The sequence below is a fragment of the Rissa tridactyla genome, chromosome Z (assembly GCF_028500815.1).
Source record: "Rissa tridactyla isolate bRisTri1 chromosome Z, bRisTri1.patW.cur.20221130, whole genome shotgun sequence".
Taxonomy (NCBI): Eukaryota; Metazoa; Chordata; class Aves; order Charadriiformes; family Laridae; genus Rissa; species Rissa tridactyla.
In genome coordinates this window covers 18,385,420-18,407,941 of record NC_071497.1, presented here as the reverse complement: position 1 = coordinate 18,407,941, position 22,522 = coordinate 18,385,420, and the positions used below count along the sequence as shown (strand labels likewise).

The following is a 22,522-nucleotide window of genomic DNA, read 5'->3' as shown; positions in this document are numbered from 1 at the left end:
GAACCTGAATATAGAACTTCTAGCAACTGATGCCTTAGCTAGTACCAGTGTCCAGAAAACAGGATTTTTTAAGTGCTTTCTGCTTCTTGTAGAGCTTTCATAAGACAAAAATCTGGTCTGTATTTTTCAAAACCCCAAACATAGGGGGAAAAATGCTCTCTGTCAGAGAGTCTTTTTTGACTAATGAAGAAATGCAAGTGTAAAATAAACCATTCATTGTTGCGGAAACATTCGTGAAGTATCTGAAGCACACACTAAGGGCCCATCTAGATCTGCTTACAGTTCAAACCCACAACAAAGTCAGTGGAAGTTTTGAACACCTCAAAACGTATGTAGTGATTGAGTATAATGTAATGATGGAATGTCAGCCTTTGGTATTGTTGAATGGGTATTTCCTGCAAATCTTGACTGCGTTGAGTCTCTGTTCTCGTTTCCTGACAGAGGGAGAAGTAGCATGAGATGCTTGGGGGCCTCTTTGTGGAAATGGGGTTAGGAGTCTTGGCAAATCAAGGTACATTCATCTGGTTTACCCCCCTGACACACGCTTGGGTACCCAGAAATTATTTGTACCAGTTCAGTTTCTCTAATTGCTTTCAGATCTAGGGTAAGTTTGTTTCACTAAAATTTATCTGTCCCCAGCAATTATTCTGTTTGGTGCAGAACTTGCTTCTGTTTTAGATTTTCAGGGAAAGAAAGAAAATATATATTAAGCCCCAGTTCCTTAGGTTAGAAAATTACCCTAAGTATACATTCAGTTTAAACTGTCTGAAAGGAAAGAAGAAACTTTTCCTTGATACAGATGAACGTTTTCCCTTGTAATCTAACAAGTAGAAATTGAATGAATGTGTGTGTAATTTTAGATCCCAAATCAAATACCAAACCAAAACCAATCTCTCAGAGTCCTTTCATTTTCTGAAAATAAAAGGCAGAAAAACAGCTGTCATAAACAAGTAATTATTTTAATTTTAATGCCACACTTCGTGGCCTGACAGCAAATCCACTAGTTGCAGTCTGTCCTTTCACTTATCTGGTTTGGGAAAGAAAAAAAAAAAAAAAAAGTATAAATCATGTTAAAGCAATTGCACATGTAAATGAATCCTCTGGAAACCAGATACCTTCGCGCTGAAATAACCAGAGGCTCCCCTTGCAGCGCTACTCCGGCGAGATCTAGAGGGTGGAAATTACTGCTGAAACTCTTGCGGGACCGCGTGCCGCCGCCAAAGAAACGTGCACGCGGATTGCCAGCTCACCGACTTTGGGCTATTTTGTCGGGTTTATAGCGTACTCCGCTCCCGCCGCTTCTCCGTCCGAGCCCCGACGCTCCGAGAGGTCAGCGGGGCACGGGGGTCGCCCCGCGGGCGGTCGGGTCCGACCCCACGGCGGCCGCGCCCCGGGGGGGAAGGGGGGAAGCGGCTGAACTCCGCCGGCTGCGGCGGCGGTCTGCGAGCCCGGCGGCCCCGCAGCACCTCCCGCTCCCGGGGACGCCGTCCCGGGGGGGCGGCGGGGCAGGGGGAAGGCGCGGGAGCCGGGGTGGGAAGCGGTCCACCGTTCAGCCCCCGCATCGCCCCGCCGCACCGGGACCGGGCCGGGGGGATTACCGGCGGGGGGCCTCGGCGAGGGGCCGGGGAAAGGGGGATTAATGAATTAGCGCCGCTTGCTCCTGCTCCTGGCTGGATCGGCTCCGAGACGGGGATTAACGCGGCGAGCGACCACCGAGGCGGGATTTGGGCGGAGGGAAGGGGGAAAGGAAGACAAACGGACGGCCGAGACCCACGCCAGCTGCCAGCTCCGGCCCCCATACCCTGCTCCCCCCGGGGGTACCGGAGATGCTCCCGGGGGATACGGCCCGGCCCGGCGGCAGCGTGCGCGGGTCCCTGCCGCCGCCCGGGGCTCCGCAGCGGCCCCCGCTGCCGCTCCCGCAGCCCGCGCAAAACCCGCGCATCCCCCGGGGGGCTGCGGGCGGCTGCCCAGAACCGTGCCCCCACCGCCGCCGCCGCCGCCGCCTCTCCGGGCCTGTCCGGCCTCTGGTGGGCGTCTCCGCACTCCGCGGGCGCGGAACGACCGCGGTGGTTGGCAGGCGGCGGCGGCGGCAGCAGCAGCTGCGGGGACACGGGCGGGGGCGGCGGGCCCCCTCCACTACCACCTGCTCCGCGTAACGCTCGGCACCGGCCACCGGCAGAGAGCACTGGAGCGAAGAGCTCCCCCCAACACAGAGCCGACAACCCCCGCCCCGCCGCCGCCGCCACCGCCCAGGTCCCGCCCCCCGGAGGCCCCGCCCGCCGCCCCGTCGGGGCGGGGGCCGCCGGGCTCGGGCGGGGCGGGGCGGGCTTTGTCTCCGCCTCCCGGCGGCGGAGCCGCGTCCCAGGGGCGGCGGGGAGGCGGGCGGCGGGGGGAGGCAGGGCAGCGGCGGCCAGCGAGCGGGAGACAGCGGCTCCCCGGTCCGCGCCGCGCACAGTCCAATGCCCGGCAGCCCGGGGCGAGGAGCGACTGCGCTTTCCTGCCGTGGCACGGCGAGTGTCTCCAGCGTAGGAGTTTTCCTGAAGCAGCCGTCACACCAGGAGCACTTTTGGTAGAGAGGGAGCAGGAGGAGACCCCGAAATGACTCACCTCCCGAGGCGCGACTGAAGGGGACTCTCTGGAGTGGAACCGTAGTGGAATTTGGGTCTGGAGAGGAGTTGCTAACGCTTTTTTTTTTTTTTCCCTTCTTCTTCTCCCTGTTCCCTCCCCTCTTTTCGCCCATCATTGGAAATGAACAAATTGCATTTGCAATTCAGAAAGTAGAAATATTAAATATTCCATCCCCCGGGAAGCACACATGTAGTAATGACAAAGGATTGCAAAGGAGAGAGTGGCTCCAGTTTCCCAGAGCGATCCCCTTAAATGGATTACTAAATGGGACACTACATCAGCTAGTTCTGTCCTCTAGCTGCCTAGATACATGCACCGAAAAGGTACAGTACTCCCCCGTCCGTATCCCTACCTGGTGTTTTGGGGTTGCTCGGAAAGGAAGGCTCCCGGGTCGCCCCTGCAGGCTCGGGAGTAACGAGGATGGTGTGTGGTTTAAGGCTGGCTGCTGCTTTCTGTCTCGACAGCGTTTACAGCGCCTAGGGAGGAGGAGAAGAGCCGCCTGCAAGTGCACACGCTTGCTGTTGCCACTTTCCAGGCATCTCGTGGCTTCGCCTTTCTTTTCTTTTTTTTCTTCTTTTTCTAACCCTCTTCCCCCCAAACTGCTTAACGTCTTAGTCTCCCCCCCTCGGCACGGCTTGCATGCGGGGTGCTTGGGCTCTTCGCCGCTTCCCCGGCCCCGAGCCCTGCTCGCAGAGGGCCGGCGGCAGGGGGTCGCGGCCGCCGGGGCGCCGCGGGGAGCGGGGCGGCCGCGGGACGACGGGGTCGGGGAGGGGGACGGGGCCCGGGCCGGCGCCCGCTCACCCCGGGGCCGCCGGGCATCGTGTGGGGCTGGGTCGGGGGGAGGGTGCCTTTGTTACAGGGACAATGTGGGCGCTTCATGCAGAGGCGTAACCCCGCGGTCTCCGCTCTTACACGCGGGGTGGTTGGGTTGCGGTTGATTTATTTATTTTTATTATTTTTTTTCCAAGGCTGGGGTTGCGGTTTGGAGGTGGGGGGAAGAGGCCGGGAACCGAGAAAACTTCTTCCGTGGCGCAGCCCCGGGCTTTGTTCGCGATCGCGGGCTGGGGCCGCGGTCTCCCCTCCCCGCCCGCTCCCCGCGGACAGCGGCCGCCTTCCCCTCCGCCCCGGCCCCGGCGGAGGGTCGGGTTGGGGGGTGGCAGCTGCCCTCCCGCAGCCCCGGGGAGAAGGGTGTCTCTCCCAGGGCTGCTCCCCGCCCCTTTCTGTCGGCTGCCGCCAGCCTCTCCCCCGCGGGCCGGTGGCTCTGCCAGCCGCTTCCCGCCGGCTGGGGAGCGCAGACAGGCGGGTTGGCCCCGGCACCGAGCACGGGGGGACCGGACCCGTCGGGGAGGCCCAGCGGGCGGGGAGCATCGCGGGGCGGCCCAGCTCTTCTCCCTCCGCCCGCGCCCTCCCCCTGCCGCTCCTTCAGCCCCTCTCCTCTCTCCGGCCTCGGGAGAGCCGGGCGAAACGGCGGAAAAGAGAAAGTTTTTCTAAGGGGGGAAATAACAGGGCCGGCCGGCACAAAGGACTTACTGTTCAACCAGCCCTCCCGGAGGGGCTGCGGGCTGCCCCGCGGCTGGCGGGGAGGCCGGGCGGGGGCCGGCAGCGGGGCGCCTTCGCGCCGCTGATGCTGAGGTGGGGAGGGATGCTGAGGGGGGGAAGAGGATGATGCCGAGGGGGAAGGATGCTGAGGAGGGGAGGGATTTCACCCTACACACATACACACCCCGTCCCCCGTCTATGCACGGGCAGGGAAGGCGCTCGGCGGAGAGCAAGGTGCGTTAGGAGCCGTGGCAGCGGCTCCACAGTAGCCCCCCCGGGCTGTGCTGCCAGCGGTGCAGGGGCAGATGCGGAGCCGGGGAGCGGCGGGGTGGGGTCTCGGGCAGCCCCCGGGGGCCGGCGGAAGGTCAGCACCTCCCCGCCGAAAAGTTTGGGTCTCCTTCATCAGGCCTGGAGAAAGTACCTGCTTCTTGCGAGGGCTCGGCCGCCCCAGCCCCTTCCTTCCTTCCTTCCTTCCTGCCCGGGGGAGGCGTTTCCCGGGGGTGGCTCCGGGTGTGGGGCTGGCGGGGGAAGAGGGGCTGAGGCTGGAGGCCGGTCAGTCGCAGCGGAGATGCCCTTCTGCCCGCCGCCACCACCTCCGTCCTGCCTGGCTCTTCCCAGGGTGAGTCGCAAGGCGGTAACCGCTGGGTTTTCTGTCGGCAAAGGACTCTGCTCTTTTTTTTTTTTTCTAACCTTGACCGGTTGTTCAGAGGGAAATTTCGCTCTCCTGTTCCTCTCCCGAGCTAATTGCTGCTTTTGAAGTTTGTAAACATGTGCGTTTGTGCCAGCCTCTGTGCAGCGCGGATCTCCAGCTGCTGTAGGCAGAAAATTATTTCACTAATAGAACGGCAAAAAAAAAAAAGGCTTTAGTGAGCTGTGTAATAAGTTGTAAAATACGCTAATTCCTGACTCTGCAAGGTGAATGGTTGATCGTCCAAAGGGGCCCACACGGCTTGCAGGTGCTGTAAGTAATGAAGAGTTAAATCTCCACAACCGTTTTGTGTCACAGGGCTGCATGTGGTGGCTTACTAATTGACATACATTCTGCTAACTTTTGTTTAGTATCATCCAGTAACGATACTCATTATTAAGCCAACCTCAAAGGTAGTAGCTAGAGGCGTGATTTTCCCCACTGTCTTTGCAAAAAATTAGTTCAGTGACTGCTTTTGGTTTGCATTCATTTAATCTAAGTGTCATCCAGTGAGCCATTCTCATGTAAGTAATCTGTATTTGGCGGGTAAATCTTTTGGCATATGCGTGACAAAGTCCAGCAGAGTCAGGCTCTTTTAATCACAGAACTCAGGGAGATTTTGAGGAGTCTGTGACATTTCTCTCAGAGTAAGATTTATACAGCTGTTATCATGTTCAGGGCTTCCTTTGCCATTTGTTTTCAGATCAGAAAAGCAAAATGATCTTGCTCTGGTTAACTCCTGTTGGGGTTTTTTTAGTTCTTTTTTTAATGAGACTAATCTAGTGTATTGTGATGAAATTTGGGTCTCCTCCAGCAAATCCCTTTCTTCATGGAATTGCCTTGTATGTGGTTGAAAGCAAATACTAGATTCAGTAAGATCGGGAAGATTTGTCACTCTTAAAAAAGTACAGTTGCCAAGGCAGTTCACTGTCTAGGGTATAATTTTATCTAAAAGGAACCTAGTTTTAATACAGTAGCTTCTTATAAGGGATAAGACAAAGAGAATATATACTAACTGTCTTTAAAGCCAAACAATTTCCTATGCATAAAAACATTAATCTCCGTTCTCCACCACTCTTCATGGAGAAAATCTCTGCCTTTCATGGAAGTTTAGTTCAGGAGCAGAATGCCCAGATGACATTTCTGCTAAATGAATTTTAAAATAGTAGGTAATACTGTAAAGTATATTTGCAACATTTGCTTTTCACATAGTAGGAATCAGATCCTTGAAGCATGGGTGAATACTTTCAGGGAAGATGAATCATATGGTCACAGATGTTCTATGTGTTCTTGATTAGTGTAGATTAAAACTATATTCTTACTTAACGGTAAAAGCAACTTTATCAACTGAACTCCTACTACTTGAAACAAAAAAAATAATTGGGCAGTAACATCTATGAGAAACATGGGTAGCTAACATCTCTAGCTACTTGAAGATGAAAGTGAGTATTAGCCATAGTCCTCTCTTAGTGTTTCTAAATAGAGGATCGCAGTTATTGGGAGTTTAAGACTGAAGAAGGAGGTAGGTCGGGCTAAGGATGAGGAGTTGACTTCATTGTTGAAAAGAAAAAGAAAAAAAGAAAAAGAAAAGGAGAGAGATCAAATTAATGACCTGTGATAAATCCAGAGGAGAACTGTTTGCATTAAAAAGGAAGTAGGTGATTGTGAACTTGCTTGTGCATGTTTTGTGAAGGGAAGGGGAAATTTGTCATCTTGTTTTGAAGAGCCATACATAAATACACATGAAAGGAGTTCACATGGTTTACAGCAGGGGAGACATAAAATGTTTTAGGATTAAATTGACCTGAGCTAATACATGCCTCACATCCAACTTGTTTGCAAGAACACATTGTTATACTACCCAAACAAATGTTTTGTGTATAGTACCTGATTCCCATACACTATAGCAGAGTGATGAAAACAAACAACTGGATAAATTCTGGAAAATAATATTCAGCTCTACTACACGCAGCATGTGCTAGAAAAAACGTGAACCATACTAAACCAGAATTTTTCACTATCCTAATTTGATACAGATACTGCAGTATTTTACCTCACATTACTGATTTATTGAGGAGGTAAATCTTTAGCCTTTATCCTTCCCAGTGTCACTCGCCCAAGTAAGCTTTGTTCACCCAGTGAAGCCTTGCTTGCCCGAGTAATTTTCTGAGACTAAAGGCAGTTGCTGAACTATTACTCAAACAGGGACTTTTTTTTCATATCTAGGCCCCAATCTGAAAATACTGTTCTCTGTTGGCCATCAGTACTTGCTGAGGACCGGAAGGTATGGTGTCAGTACATTCACTCTGGATTGACCTTCACTGTTAAGTCAGACCCAGGTCTCCATGTTACTGAGCAAGTCGCGTCTGACAAATTGTGATAAGCTTTGTCTTGACGGGGCGACAGAAAAATAAGAGGAGTAAGCAATGCTTTTTACTGGTGACCATTTGAGCATTTTATGCTCATTAATTCTGTGTATCGGGATTACTCTGAGATGGGTGAGGCATACACAGAGATCATTTTGGCAGTAAGATACAGTCAGTATTAGCATGGAGTCCGGCTGCTGATCGGCAGCGTACGGCAACCATGAACAATGTTCAAAGGCAGAAACAAGCAGCTGGGGGAAAGCCCGGGCCTGAGCCTGACACTTCTCTGTAGGAATATTTTTATTTTTCGGCCTGTCACCCCAGTCTCTCGAGTGAGGAACAGCTTAGACGTGCGTAGGGTCTGTGAAGGCAGAAGTGGACTTGACCAGTTCAAGTGCAAACCTGGCAGACCGGAGTTTGCATGTCTTTGTTTTCTTTATGTGCTGTCTTGTGAGAAAACTAAACCATTACCTATGGCCATGGCAACAACTGAATGTTCACATTTATGCAGCATTAAGGGATGTTGAATTGTCCATGGTGAACAATTCTTTGGGTTTGGGTCTTGATTGCAACATGGCAAGTATGGCAGCACAGCTCCAAGGCACTGATTTAGGATTTAAAGGGAAGAGTGCCACCTACTGTGTTATAATTATACATATTGCATGTCCCGTGTGTCTTTTGGAGTTCCCAAGCCGCTCATTTGCCTATCCTATTTTAGCAGCTGGAAGACGTGAAAGGATTCGAAATTAAATGTGGTATGGGAACTGAGGGAGAAAAAGAATAGAAAACAGATACTCACCTACAACATCAGGGTATTCTGGAAGTCTTAGGAGGGGTTCACTGAAAGACGGGCATAGAAGCATTTGCAAGTTTTGTTCCTTCAGACTTTTAAAGACTGCTAACTATTAGTAGTGGGGCCATTGGAAATAGGGAAGGGCATGAGAGATCCATCCCCCCATAAAATAATCATATTCTCAGCTTTCATGTAGCAGATGAACATAAATGAGGCTGCCAGACTCTTGCCCTCTGAAATCTAAAGTTTAGCTCCAGCTATAGTTTAATAAAAAAAAGAACTAGATAAAAAAACCAGCTTTCAAAAAAGGAAGAAGAAAACAAGAAAAACCCAACATGAATTATCCCGTAATTGACTGTAAAACCTCTTGAAGTCTTTCCCGGTGTAGAACTGTAGTTATTTATCAGCCAAAAAGGAGGTGTGTACTATGCTCTGTGTCAATACAGAGTCATTTTTGTATGAAAGGAATTTTTCCCCAAGCCTCAAAGTGTTTCTTTAGTGGCTGAAATAGAGATGTAAAATGAAGTAGATAAACCAGCTATTAACAGAACTGCCAGTTGCTGTATCTCTAGAGTGAAGACATATGGTAATTCACTACATTCAGCGATGACCTTTCCTTTAAAAGTATTGTTAATAATAGGCATTTCTATATAGAGTATTTATACTAGATACTTGAAATTCACGTATCATGGACTACCCCATGCCATTTTTTCAGGTTTTTTTTTAGCTACCAACAAAACTGCTACTGAGGAACTTTCTACAGAAATATAGTTTTACAACATTCATGCAATGCTGGAGTCAAAGAGTTTCCAGGGGCAGATGCACAGCATTGCAGCACATCGTGCGACATGGCAGCATGCGTGGTCTCCTCCATATGGGAAGCCTTTGGTTCCCCTCCCCAGGTAGGCCTGTGCCTTGACTGCAGGGTTATACCCTTTGTGTGATATGGGCAAAAAAACCATTCCTATGCTTTTATGATCTCTGTAGCCAGTTGCCTTTTGTGAGAACTTTATGTTTATGAAAGTGGAAAGAAACAAAGAATATTTTTATTATGCCCTTTCACCTTAGTCTGAGACCATCTAGTGGATGAGATCTATAATACTAGTATTTTTACTGGAGATAATAGTGGAAGTTTGGTTATGCATTTTAAAAAAAAGATATTCCTAACCCTCATCAATTTTGCAATTACCCTGACAGACTCAAAGTACTCTCATATATGAATACCCAACACAATGGGAAAAACTGTGTCCAAATATATTCCTGACTGCAGCAAACATCATTTCTACTTTCTTATCCCCGCCTGCTCAGCTTCACTCAGTTGTTCTATATATTGAGTATTCCTACATATGGCTTTGATAGTCAGATGGGAAATTTGCTATGTTGGTTCCTTCACCATTGTTCACAAACATTTATCCGTTTCTTGCACTCGAGGCAGCCGTTCATTGAAATGTTAATGAGAATTCGAACAGTTTATAGTTCTATAGAATATTTTTTTTTAGCAGAAAAAAATTGCTGTTTTGTTGATGCCTTTCAAAATCTACTTTTTATTGGTAGATTGAGATGGATTCTATGCTAATTCCTCCTGCATTCCTGAATTATGGCCTAGCTAGGCACTGTCGCTGGGATCTTCATCTATTAATCATGGAAGCTGCTTTCTTATTCGGTTGCCATAGTTTCAGTGCCTCAGATAGTGTTGGGGTGCCTTGGGAAAGGCTTGAGATATATTCGGACTTGCAAGCCTTGCAGTTATTTTGGCAGTAGTAGAGCTCTGAAGGAACAGAGAACAGCATCCAGCATTATTCAGAGTTGGATTAAAAGGGGAAACTTCTGGATATGTCTCTCTGGACCTTGTTATGTGAACATCCAGCTGATATTTACTCCCAAGATTTGCTTTTTGTTTTGTCTTGCTGGTAAAATTGTACACTTCAGAGACTAATGGCTACCTTTTCCCATTGCAAGAGCAAGAAAGGCTTTTCATTAGTTCTGCTGATAAATGGTTGGGTAAATTAGGGCATTTAGGGTTTCCTAAGCAATCCAGGTAATTTGTTTTACGTTCTCTTTTAACCTAGATACATACAGCATGACATCATGTTTGAGACCGAGTTAATGTTTATTGTTACCTCAAATTTAATAAAATGACAATAAGTACCCTTTTGTTAGCTGCAAAGCAGCTTGAATTGCAAAGTAGAAAAGGGGAAGTAAACTTTTTCAGACAGAACTAGTGCTCTTTCAGCAGTGTGTTGTCATTGGCAGTATTTTTTTAAAATAATGTTTCAATATCTGTTCACAAATTCAGCATTAAAACATACTTTCAGAAATGCGTAGCTGTGAGCAGTCAGAAATAGCTTTTTTGACAAATGAGAAAAATGGTAAAGTAGTAAATAGGTCTAACAGGAATGTAGCTGGAAGACTGACTTGTCAATGTAGTGCTGAATAGTAATTGTTTTATCAGTATGTGTAATATAAAATAATGCACGAATATTTTTCACTAAGCAAATCATGGTCTCCTTTTTACTTTCCCATTGAGAAAAAAATTTTCATCACTTCTGTGTGAGCAGGAGTAAGAAATATGTTTTAGCAGATATTTAAATCCCATTTCTTTTGCACTTCACATTACAGCGTCTCCAGAATTAAGTGATTTCCCTCCAGTTCTAATAAACCAATTTGGTTCTTACACAGATAGGCTTCATACGTATCTTCTGTTCACAAAAAAAAAATAGAAAAGCCTTGAATGTTCACATTAAGCAAAGAATCGTGTTAAAAACTGTGCAGTTTAGATTAAAGAATTCGGTATAATTGGAACTAATCTGGAAAATTAGCCACTTTTTTACTTTCAGATGGTTAACTTGCATTCAAAGATGAGTTTTAAAGCTTTAGCTTGTGTCTTTCTTTACTACCCAATCTTGTCAATTTTTCAAGTGAGATCAACAAGCAGATTGAGAACACGTGCCTGTTATTTGTAATCTACCCTCAGGAGCCCTACCAATGGAACAAATTAAAGTCCAGATATTTCACATGAATTTTAAAGATGACAAAGCTTTGTTTGCTGGTAGATGCACAGAAAATCTGTAATTGTATGGAATTTTCTGTTTTATAGTCTGGCCTTTGCGTACCCTGTTGTATATGCATATTTTACATGAAGCTAATCCCAGCCTTTTTCCTGTTAAACTCACAATGTGCATGTATCTAGCAGATTGGCAGACTGATAGAACAAAATAATTTGCCCTGGCCGTTTTGTAGTTCCCTTTGGAATGGAGCTGGTGATGGCATAAGAAAATTGTTGCAATGAAAAAATATCTTAGGTCAAAAGCTGTAGAGGTACAAATTCATTTGCGTTTTTCTTCTCGAAATTTGCACCATTTAGTTTCAGGTTAGATGTAGAATTGGTCTGCATAGAAATTAATTTAAGCAGTTGTGTAAGGTATGTTTGTAATTTCTTTAACATTAGTTAATGATTTTTATTCCTTATTACTTATTTTTTACCTCTAAGATACAGAGAAGTGTGTAATGCTGATTGTGTAGTCAGTGTAGAGGCCCAGTCTCGTTCCTGTTGGAAAGAGTTTCTGCTGAACACCTCAGCAGCAAGCCCTCACTCCATTTACAGTTCAATATAGTTCTGTTTATGGTTGGTCGTACGAGGAGTTCTGCATCCCCAAGCTGCCGAGTTTTAGCATCAGATGTACTCATCTCATCAAGGAAAGAAAATAATAATTTCTGGGAAAGTAATTGTTATACTTGTGTCTTTTTGGCAGTCTTACGGAGTTTGCTTTGCAAATCTTGCATGTGTTGAATTAGCATCTTACTGCCTGAATATTCCTGGAAGGCTAAAGCTCGGCTTGGGCTGCAAGCTCACAAAGGAACCTGTTGTCCTCCCCTTCGACTCTGGGGTGCCTGCACCCGGTCCCTGGGTGTGGGCAGCGTACACCCCTGCCCGCTGTCCCTCTGGATGGGGGGGACTGATGGGAGGGTGGCCGGAGCCCTGTGCCTGGGTTTGCCTGGGAAATGCTGCGGTTGCAATCGGCAGGGGCCAGGAGGATGCTGCTGCACCCTGTCCCAAAATGCCACAGCAAAGAAAAAGATGGGATGGGGTGCCTTTGTGCCATCTGGAGCTGCTTTTACGCCATTTGCCCTGTATGCGGGGCACAGCCCGGTGTCTGTCGCCTGGTGGAAAATAGAGGTTGAGTCCCACGGGATCATCTTTCCTGGGTAAATACTTCACGCCATGAGCATGGCTAAATGCAGCCTGGTATTTGATTCAAAATGTCTTTTTTATTACATAGAGGATCACAGGCTGTTTAACTGCAATCTTGAACCTCAGGTCATAGTCTTCATAGTACTGGCTTTTCATCATAGCTCTCTAATGAAGGAAGGGCATCATGCATTAAAATCAACTTCTGAATTTAGTTTTTTGAATGAACAGAATTTGGTTCTATGTGTATAAACTTTTAATAGTGTTCAACTCATTCTGCTTCTCAATAATTTGTACTTATTAATTACAAATGCAAAGCTTTTGCAATTGCAACTTACTGATCCTAAGCATATTAATCAGAAATGACCAAAGTTAAATGGATTTTTTAAATTTGCTGTAGTCTGTTAGAGGAGGGTGATTATATAACATATTTTTAAGAACTGTGTCCATGCAGTTAGACTTTCCTCTACGGGAATACATTGTGCAGAATTTTTTTTGTTCTTGGAAAGGAACTACAGAGGAGAGTCTTTTCAGGTTTCACGAAGAAGTAAGAACATAAACTTTTTTCTAATGATTCTTTGGGACGCTTTTTTTCTCAACCGGTGAAATTATTCTTGAATTTGAATATGAATTTGTTTTTCTTTAAAAAGAAGTTAAGAACTGAGTCCTTAAAGAGCTGTTGTGGGAAGAGGAAAGATTTTTGCATGAGCTACTACACTTTTTCATTATTATCTGCAAGGTGTTTCCTTTTAATTCTGTTGTAGGGAAGTTCAGCATGTTCAGATACACCGATTAATTCCGTCACGAGACGCGTATATTGTAGGGTGGTGTCGTCTTTTTTGCTTTATCCTGTTCTAAGCATAAGACCTAGAGATACTGCCAGAACACTTCCTTTCCCAAGATAACAAAAAAAAAAAAAGAAAAAAAAAGATCCTGTTCCTGCTCAACATCATGTATAGTCCAAAAGTCAAATTTAGCCATCCTGAAGCGAACAGCCTGAAGGTGTGAGATGAAGGCTGGTGTCTGACTGGCTGACTGTGAGAATAATGCAGTTTTGATTTGTCAGAACATTTTTCTTAGAATACTACATACATGCGTTAAAGCATCTAACAGAGAAAAACTTTGAAAATCTTCAAAAATAAAAGGCAAAGTGTGGAATAAAATAAGTTCTGTGACACACAAATTCTAATTCCTTTTCGGTGCATCCTTTACATGTTTGACCAACTGGTTTTGTGTTCATCTGTGTTTGTGTCATAACCTCTCTTGCTAAAATCCTGGAGATAATATTATTTGCAAAAAAAAACCCCAAGTATCACCCAACTCAAGTTTTGTTTATGTGAAAGAGCAAGTTCGGCCAGGCCCTTTTTGGTAACATGTTGGTGCAACTAAATGCTGGTGATGTGCTGCAGAAGGGTGGAAAATGTAGACTCTGTGAGACTGTTAATGTTGGAGAAGGGTTCTGCAAGAATGCTTGCACTGATTTACCTTGAATAGCAGATCAGTTCTTTAGACTTTTTTTTTTTTTTTTTTGCTATAAATGGTCAGTAATCTGTTTTAGTTTGAAAGAGATGAAACAATTCGTTGTTGGCCCAGTCAAAGAACTTAAAGAACTTTCCAAAACCTGCAACACCTATGTGGATGCTTACACCACTGTTTCTTTAGAAGGACTAATCCTGACCTCCTTTGTGCCAGGCTCCCACGATCCAAGTATCTGGATTCTCAGCCGTAAACCTCTACTCAAACAAGTTGCCTTAGCTTACACGAATAGGGCATCAGAACCAATTACATGGCTCACGTAGATAAGTGCAAAGGAACTGGGCTGAGGCACAAAAATATGGGTTAGCAGGATCTAACTTTTCATCTGTTAACATCAAACAGAAAAATGAGGGCACGGTTTTGCTTCAGATTGCAGGTCCGTATTTCTTTCACCAGGCATGGGATTTGTCTAGAAAAGCTAACCTCGGACTTGTTCATATCAGTGACATAAATCTTGCTGACTTCCATAGGAGTCGTTAGTTACTGAAATACAAAATTTTTGGAGGAAATTAACTCACGAGCAAATTAATATCAAAAACATCAAGAAGGCCTTGCGTTGTGACGGCATCTGCACATTGAATTGATATTGTTGCTTCAAAGAGTCTAGTACTGGAAATTTTTCAACAGTAAACCATCAGAGAACATGTTAGTAGGGGGGCTGGAGTGCTACCTCGCAGCTGCGCTGCCTACTTCCAGACAACCATCGTATGACAGCCTGCTCTCACAGCTACCCGCGCTTAAAAACCAGGGTTGTGTAAGAATGAACACAACACGTTTACCAAAATAACATTTATGGGGGGAGGGCCTTAAAGCTTTCAACTGGTGGAATTTACCGAGAGAGAGAATCCATTGCATTTTCATTACATTGCATGTCAAAGCCTGGAAGAGGGCAAGTAACTTTTCTTACCGTTACATAGCGGCCTTAGAAATTGCTGCAGATTTCAAGAGAAAAAGACCTTTCACCTTTTGACACAGTTTCTAAATGCAGGGGTACAGCTATAACTAATAGTTTACTGTTTAGAGAAACAGAAGAGCTTGGTCACATGTTTTTATTCTGAAAGTGAGAAATGCGCCTCTTTTAATCTTTTTCCGACAGGCTGTTCAACTGGGCTGTTCACATTGTGAAACCTAGCAGGAAAACGCACTGTGCTTTTTCCTTTGCATGTAGCCTGCCCTCTTGTGTTTCAGAACCTCAGTGCAGACGCTTCAGGCGTCCAGATGATAACTATGGTAGTGGAAAACATGGAACAAAAACAGGAAATGATGGACACAAGCCATGCTCGTGAAAGGCACTGATTTTGTGCGTGTGTGTGTTGTCTTGCTGTTTGCAGTATAAGAAGCAATATAGTTTTCAGCTTTCTTATGCAGAGACAAGAGACATTAGAAAGTGGGTTAGCCAAACTGATGTGCGGAAAAGCTCTCGGAGTGAATTTGCAGCGATGGGTAAAGGCCGTAATGCATATGATTAAAGTGAGACATGCTGCCTACACAAGGAATCGCTAACAAGATTCTTTCACAGCTTTCATGTCTCAGCCCTCCTTTTACAGAAAATAAATTCATGTTTAGTTTCAGTGGTTGCACTGTTTTGCTCAGCCCTACAGGATAGATAAGACAATCAGACTATACAAGTGCAACCATTTGAACACAAAATAATACAATTTGCACTGAGCAGAAACCGTGGCTGTGCATATTAGCAAAACGGTGTTCCAGGTTAACATTCGCTTGGTCTGTCTTGAGCTCCTGTTCTCTTACTGCTTAGTTCTTTACTAATCACAGGGAAGGGAGGCTAAAAGCACAGATTAATTTAAGGAAAATTACTTGGGTATTTCAGAGAGAGGGGAAGACAGAAAGAGATTCCATGTCCTTTAAACATTTTTTTTTTTTTTGCTTCTGTTCAAACAAGAGGCTAGAAATTGCTTCAAGCTATTTAATAGTTTTTGGCAGTAGTTCTAGCACTTCCCCTTGCTTGCATGAAGTGTATTTTCTGTAGCTCCAAAGAGTATTTAAACACACTCTTATGTTTAAAGAACTTCCCGAATTTAGAATTATATAAAGTTTTTGCAAGATGCAGAAAAAATAGACTGCAGCAGCTGTATGTTGTCCCAGTATTAAGAAGAATAAAGAAATAGTAATTCAAGAAATTCTTTATTTTAAAGTGACTTAGAAATCAGCTAAAAATGGGTTTGAGCCACGAATTTAAGGCCATTTTAATTTTCAGTTTTCCAATATTTTTTTAAGTTATTGAGAAATAGTGTGCATTTGGGTGTGGATATTGCCTCAGGTCAGTCCCATGTGGTCAGTGCTTATTTTAAACCATTTCACTAGTGTCTTGCTTGAGACACAGCATCTTTCAGTCTTCATTTTCTTAACAATAGTCATATTATGGATCCGGAACAGCTAAAATGCAGATCCTGGAAGTGGCTCTTTTAGCCATCCAAGAGGTACTTTTGCATTAAGGATTCAAGCCCAAGTGCTCAGGTCTTAACAGAGAGAACTTGCCAGGGTTAGCATGTTTTGGGGGGGTTTTGGTTTGTTGTTTTTGGCGTTGGGTTTTTTTGGTTTGTTTTTGGTTTTGTTTTTCACTTCGAAGCAAGATACCCACAGAAAGAGTTTTATATGTTTGGGGTACTTCTGCTCCCACTCCTGCTGATCCCTTGAGACCCACACAGGCTGAGAAATCAGCAGGAGGGCGCAGCTGGCTGATCAAGACGCCTGTGCTTATGTGCTGAATTTGGGGCTCTTGACTTCCCATGTGGCTTTAAATTTGTGCCTCCCCTGCACCTGTTTTACCAGGGTATGGTGGACTCCCATCTGAGGAAGACCTTTCTGAAAAGCTGGCGTGTTTGTATTTGCATCCTGCGATTGCTCTATGGACAGGTGCTTGCTTCTAACCCCAGTTCACACCTCAGCCTTAGATCTGCAAGCCTGCAGGGGGTTTTACACAAAGCCTTGGGTAGAAAGCTGCTGTCAAGCAGCTGGCATTGCCTGTAAGGAAGGTGATGCATTCACAAAGAAAGCACTCAGTTCTTCAGTCTCATCTGATCAGGTCTCACTGTTGTTTTTTTTTTAAAAAAAGTGAGTTGTGTGTGTTTAAAATATGTCATGGCTAAAATGTCTAGAGACTTAGAACAAAACCAACTCTCATGCATATACACATAAATCAGATGTGCCGAAAGAATTATGGAAGACTGTAAAATTTCTCTTCTTGGGTACATTGGGAAGGTGATGCACTGGAAATGCATTGGTGATGCGTGGAAATTAATTTGCAAATAAAGATGTTGCCCAATTGCTTCACTCACACTTGTTACCCACTGGTAGATCAGACTTTTCAGACCAGGCATTTGTTTATTTGGATTTCTACTCTGTGCGAACTAGTAACTCATGTTTGGAGAAGTTAAGAGTGGAAGCCTCCAGTTCTCTTCAGTACAAACCACAGACCCTGTAGGCACCAAGCCCATCTCAATCATCACTGAATAGCCTGGAAAATAGGGAGGTTGTACATTGGAGAGGGCATTGGATTCTCAGTGTGACCAACACAAGGTGTGAGGAGAATGTGTTGTAGCACCAAGTCATCTTGCCGAGAGTGGTGTCCCAGCAGCCCTGGCTCTGTAGACACACTGTCAGCTCCAGCTCAGGTGTCACCCATCGGTTCAGACAAGGAAAGGTGGTTTCTGCAACTCTGTGGTGAAACCAGTTAGGATGAAACAGAAGGTGCCACTGAGTGACAAGGTGGCTCATACTAACTAGACAGATTATCTTTTAAGAAGTAGGTGGGATACTCCATAAAATATCATGTTACGCTCATGATGGAACCGGTGATCTCCTAGGAGCTCTGCAGTATTTCCATTGACATCGACAGGTGTGAAACAAGGACACTCTCTTTGGCCACAGCTTAGAAAACACTAGGACGTCTTAAAGTCACTGCTGTCATTCTCTGCTTTAAACTCCATTGCAAATTTATGTTATAATGTGAGATATAAAAAGATTAAATGTTTTTCTGTAACCTGCAAGACTAAATGGAAAATTAAGAACAAGATGTCTCCCTTAACTGCAGGAAAAATCCTTACTTTTTATCAGTTTAAATGAGACCACCTTCTTGAACTGAGTACTTCATACCTAATGCATATTTTCAGCATTAACTCAGCAGGCAAAAGATGGGAAGCTGTGTTGTCCTGCTGAAGGATACATTGGAGGAGAATAAGTAATAGAGAATTTATCTACTTCAATATTTGTGGTGTCTTTGAAGTGTTAATAATATTTGGAAAAGTTTGTGTGTCAGGTTAATGCCTGCTCTGAGAGCTTGTAAGAGAGATTGCAAGAACACTATGAATAATTTGGAGAATTTTTCCCCCCCCATAGCAAAACCACTAAGATGATCTAGGTTGAGGTATCGCTTTATCTTGACCACATTTTTTTGACTGAAGCTTCACGCAAAATATTTTAATGATGAGAAAGAAGTTTTTGAGAGGTGCTCCCCGTCTAATTAAGTTCAAGTTAAATTTATGGAGGCCTATCAGTGCTTTTGGTGTGTGTAATCTCTCAAAAACATTATCTTTGAAAAGATAACATCATGACCGAGTAAGTCAACAACCCTTGAAATTATGAGGGGATACAGCTGTGGTACCGTACTGCTCTTGCTGGATCCCAACTCCCAACTACGCCCACGAGCAGTGGAACAAACACAGATACATAAAGTAATTTTTAAGGAAAAAATGGCTATAGGGAGCAAGGAAAGTAGGTATAAGGTTGAGAGTGAGGGGTGGAAGGTTTCTAGAAACAGAGGGATTAAGGGAATAGCTGTAGGTGTATAACCATATTGGTACCGAGGGATAGCCAAAGTGCTGAGGTATGGGAGGGAAGGGCAGGATGAAAGTGCAGTTATTTCATTGCTCTCTCTACCTTACAAACTGGCAGTATGCCGTGGGACGATTCCTCTCTGATGAGCTGTCATCGTCTGAAGTATATAGGAGGCTTGGAGTGGTAAAACCAGATGGCACACGGGAGATGCAAGTGACATCATTTGTCTCTCTGCCTGATTTCTTTACCCTTCGTACAGGATTCAGTAGGTGGAGAAGGAAAAAAGCCCAGATGGGACTCTCCTCTGTCCCCACACTCTCCTCCTTGCCCCTGGGAAATCTCACGAGACTCCTTTGACTCCTCTCACAAGCTATTGGTAGAGAAAAGAAGATTTTCCATCATTGCTGAGCATCTTGAGTGATTGGCTTGGAAAAACGTTTGTTTTTTTTCTGTGCGGAAGAGAGATTGACACGTAGCAGCACAGAGAGAAGAGGCACAGAAAAGAAGTACAGTAAGCAATTTTGTTGTAATAAATTTTGGGCAAAGAGGTGGAAGGAGGCTTTACAATACGTGTGTTTTGAGGGAAGCTGCTCATGGGCTGTATGATGTTCTTGCTGCCAGGCCAACATTGAGTTGACTTGTTTGCAGCCGTGAAGGAAGGGCATTGGCATTACCCTTTGCAGCTGGCTGGTCAGCTGTCTGAAACAAGTTCGTGGCTTTTGGCCAGTTTCCACTGAACTAGTAGAACTTCCTTTAAAAAAAATCCCTGCACCTGGCACTGTTTAGGAAAATTGTCGGTAGCGTCAGTGGGGAAGCAAAGGCCTAGCTCAACACAGGTTAAAAACCCTAAGAGTTAGATTTGATATATTATACCTTTTGAAAAAAGAGAGGTTTTGTGGGTGGGGAAGGTAAAGGGAGAAGCGGGTGGCTCTGGGGGGCAGGAGGCCTCCAGGTCTCTATGGTACCCAAAACGCTTGCTGAGGTGAGCAGGACTTGTCTTTGTGCAGGCAACAAGCATAGGGTTGGTCTTTGTAGTAGGGGAAGAATAACATTGACCAAGGATCGTCATTTTAAGGTGTGATTGTCACACTGCGGCTGTAACTGCTGACGTGCCAGGAGCCGTGTGAAGTTCAAAGCCTCTTTTCCAGCTCCGGACCAGGATGTCCGCAGAGGAAAAACCTGCCGAGCCGGCTGCTCTGGAGTGAGCCAGGAGTGCAGCATGCCGGCCAGGTAGTGCCAGGAGGCAGGGCAGTCTGTGTGGCGGCTCTGCCTACGTCATGATGAACGTGAGCAATCTGGTGTTTGTCACAGGTCTTAAAACTAAAACCGAGTGTAAATAAAGAACCCTGCTGCAAGCGAGCAGCATTTTTTTAGCGGTTTCCAGGAATGAAATCAAACCTTAACTGCGAGGGAAATATTCTCTGCCATATTCAAAGTTTGTGTACAGAACTTTTCAAATAAATGCTCTGTAAAAATGATTTAATTCTGCTGTGATTATGAACTTTCACAAACACAGTTTCACGTTGCTCTCTTAAATAAATTTGATTAGTAACAGCTGTGACTCCTCAAGTCCCCCAAATTTTATTTTCTCAATAGAAAAGAGTTGAAAAAAACACCTCAAATTATTTTAAATGAAGACTTTGTTTGTATTTTAAGCTAAAATGTGCTTGACAACGTCCCAGCAATAATTAGGTGGACGCGCTCCTGCTTGGAGAGGCTGCAACGAGCTGCCTTTAGTCCAGGCAGTCTTTTCAGTTCTTGGAGCACTTTGTCGGTATTAGTTGCTGCATGCTGAACAAGTACTAAAATCTTAGCTAAGTTACAGACGTTGCTGCTCAGTGACAGGCTGTTTGAACGAGGAAGCAGGCTGCCGTGGCTGCATTGTGAATTTGTCCCCCCCTCGCCATGCAGACTAGGTGCAGACACTCTCCCCCCTCCCACACACACATGTATCGCATATGTTTTCTGATGGCAGTGTTTGTTTACCACCCGTGTCCGTGTTGGTTTTTTCACAGTGCGTAACCCGGCGCAGCGTGCACAGTGGGACAAGACTGCATTCGGATGCTAAGGACATGGGTTGCCTTTCCCACCCGCTCCTCCCTCATGCAGAAAATACACCCGGTTAACGGGGCAAGGACGTTCTCTGCCGGTTGTGCTCTGGGCTGTTGAATCCATTGTTTGGCTTCTCCCCAGAGATGCCAAATCTCACTTTACGGCACAGTGTGCCGCAGCGTTTCGCCTTTGTTAGTGGACAGACTTCCCTGTCCCCAGTTCTGTCATCTACTGCTATCGCTGCCAGCACCGGGCGGCTTTCTGCATGTGTGATGGCAACCTACTTCTCCCAGTCCTTGATGTGAGCAAGGGCTGCAGGCAGGCTCTCCGATACAGCTCTTCTGCTAATGAGCTTGTCTGCTAATTAAATAGAAAGACAAAGTTGGCAATGTCTTTGATATTTATTCTCAGTGCAGCCCTTTTGACTTGTTTAGAGTTTCAGGGTGGTCTTGAGGGAAGAGATTTGGTAAGCAATTGCTGAGTTTGTATTAAGCTTTATCAACATTGAGATAAAGTTTGTAAAATATGGTTTTGTTCCTTCTAAGCCAGATAATGCAAGGCAATTTAAAAAGTAAAGCCTGACCCAGACCAAACTTACAATTTAGAAGCAAAAAAAAACCCATGTGGGAAAGGCCTTTTGTGAAATTTAGTAGTGTTTTTGTATATGCCACACATGCTCAGTGACATCCATGATGAATGACAGTCAGAGGTTAAGTAGCATTTATTACACACTTTTGACCACCTTACTTGCACTTTGCTTCCTAATTCTCCCTCAAGATTACTTTAACCATTTCAGCTTTCTTGAACAGCTTCAGGCTGCTGCCGTTTTATGAAAGTGAAAAAAAAAAAACCAACCCAAAACCCAGCCCAGGATAGGAAGGTTGCCTTTTTACCCAGCAAATGAAGAGTGTCCTATCTAGAAGTACGTTTGCCAAAGGTAAAACACATTTTTTGCTGAGGTAGGAAAATAGGTTTAAAGCTGAGATCCTCTGATGTGGCAGGGTGAGAGGCAGATGGCTGGACCCCCAGGTGATTTGTGTCTGCTCACTCACTGCTCCCTATCAAGCATCAGTGCTCCACAGTATGCAGAGCAGGAGATTTCCATACCTCCAAGGAGAAACACGCTACTTGCCTCCTAGTTGTGTGACTTATGTAGGTATCAGAATGTAAAGCAGTAATGTGCCTAAAAAACCCTAGACTGGGTCATATCACGGTTTATAATTTTTAATTAATTACTGTTTTTTTCTTCCTTCCTTCCCCTCTCTATCCACCTCTGTAAATAGGTGTACTAGCTAGCTAAAGCGCTTAAGTGGGATATTCACAAAAATATATGAAAAATGGTACAAAGCCATAAGACAATTTAAACATGTGAAATGCTACAAGCATTCCATATGTTTCTTCTGTTCGTGGCTCTTCTCTGGAGGTTTGTTGACCATTGTTGCTAGAGATGGGATACCCGGGTAGGTGTACTTTGGGTTGTAACAGCCAATATGTCCATTCCAATGTTGTGGTGGTGTGGGGAGTTTCGGATGCGTGCCTTGGTCTGCTGTCCAGGCAAAGAGTTACTGGTGGAGGTTTGTATGCAGACTGAATGAAAAAATTCTCTTTGCTGGGGTCAGGTCAACAAAATAATAAAGGAAAAGCTGAGATAACCATATGCCACCTTGGTGACACAGTAATTTTCACGGACATTCTGTACAGCAGAATGATTCATGACTTCCCACGGTTACTTCATAGTGCTAATTTCCAGCCCAAGAATTAAAGGACTGCTGGTCTGCTGGTATCAACTAGTACCTGAGAGATAGTTCTCTTTATAACCTTTTGGCAGTCCTGGTTAAGTGTTGTTGAATGTGTGGTGACCATCAGGCTAGATGCTCATTTCATTTGCGGTCATTAAATGGAAACAAGTGCTGCTTCCGTCTGTGTCTTCCGTA

At 45.2% G+C, this 22,522-nt stretch overlaps 1 protein-coding gene across 7 annotated transcripts in view; it reads left to right on the top strand.

Annotated features, from left to right (window-relative positions):
• Positions 1–1,175: 1,175 nt before the first annotated feature.
• The window catches only part of SEMA6A (semaphorin 6A), a 120,224-nt gene continuing 98,877 nt past the window's right edge, over positions 1,176–22,522 (top strand). For 5 of the 7 annotated variants that reach the window (XM_054185066.1, XM_054185064.1, XM_054185063.1 and 2 more), the window contains exon 1: positions 2,401–2,951. The gene's annotated coding sequence lies outside the window, so the exon portion shown is untranslated. Of the gene's footprint in view, positions 1,330–2,400; positions 2,952–4,655; positions 4,787–22,522 lie in introns of those variants that run through there. The other 2 variants (XM_054185062.1, XM_054185060.1) reach the window with 2 other exon arrangements.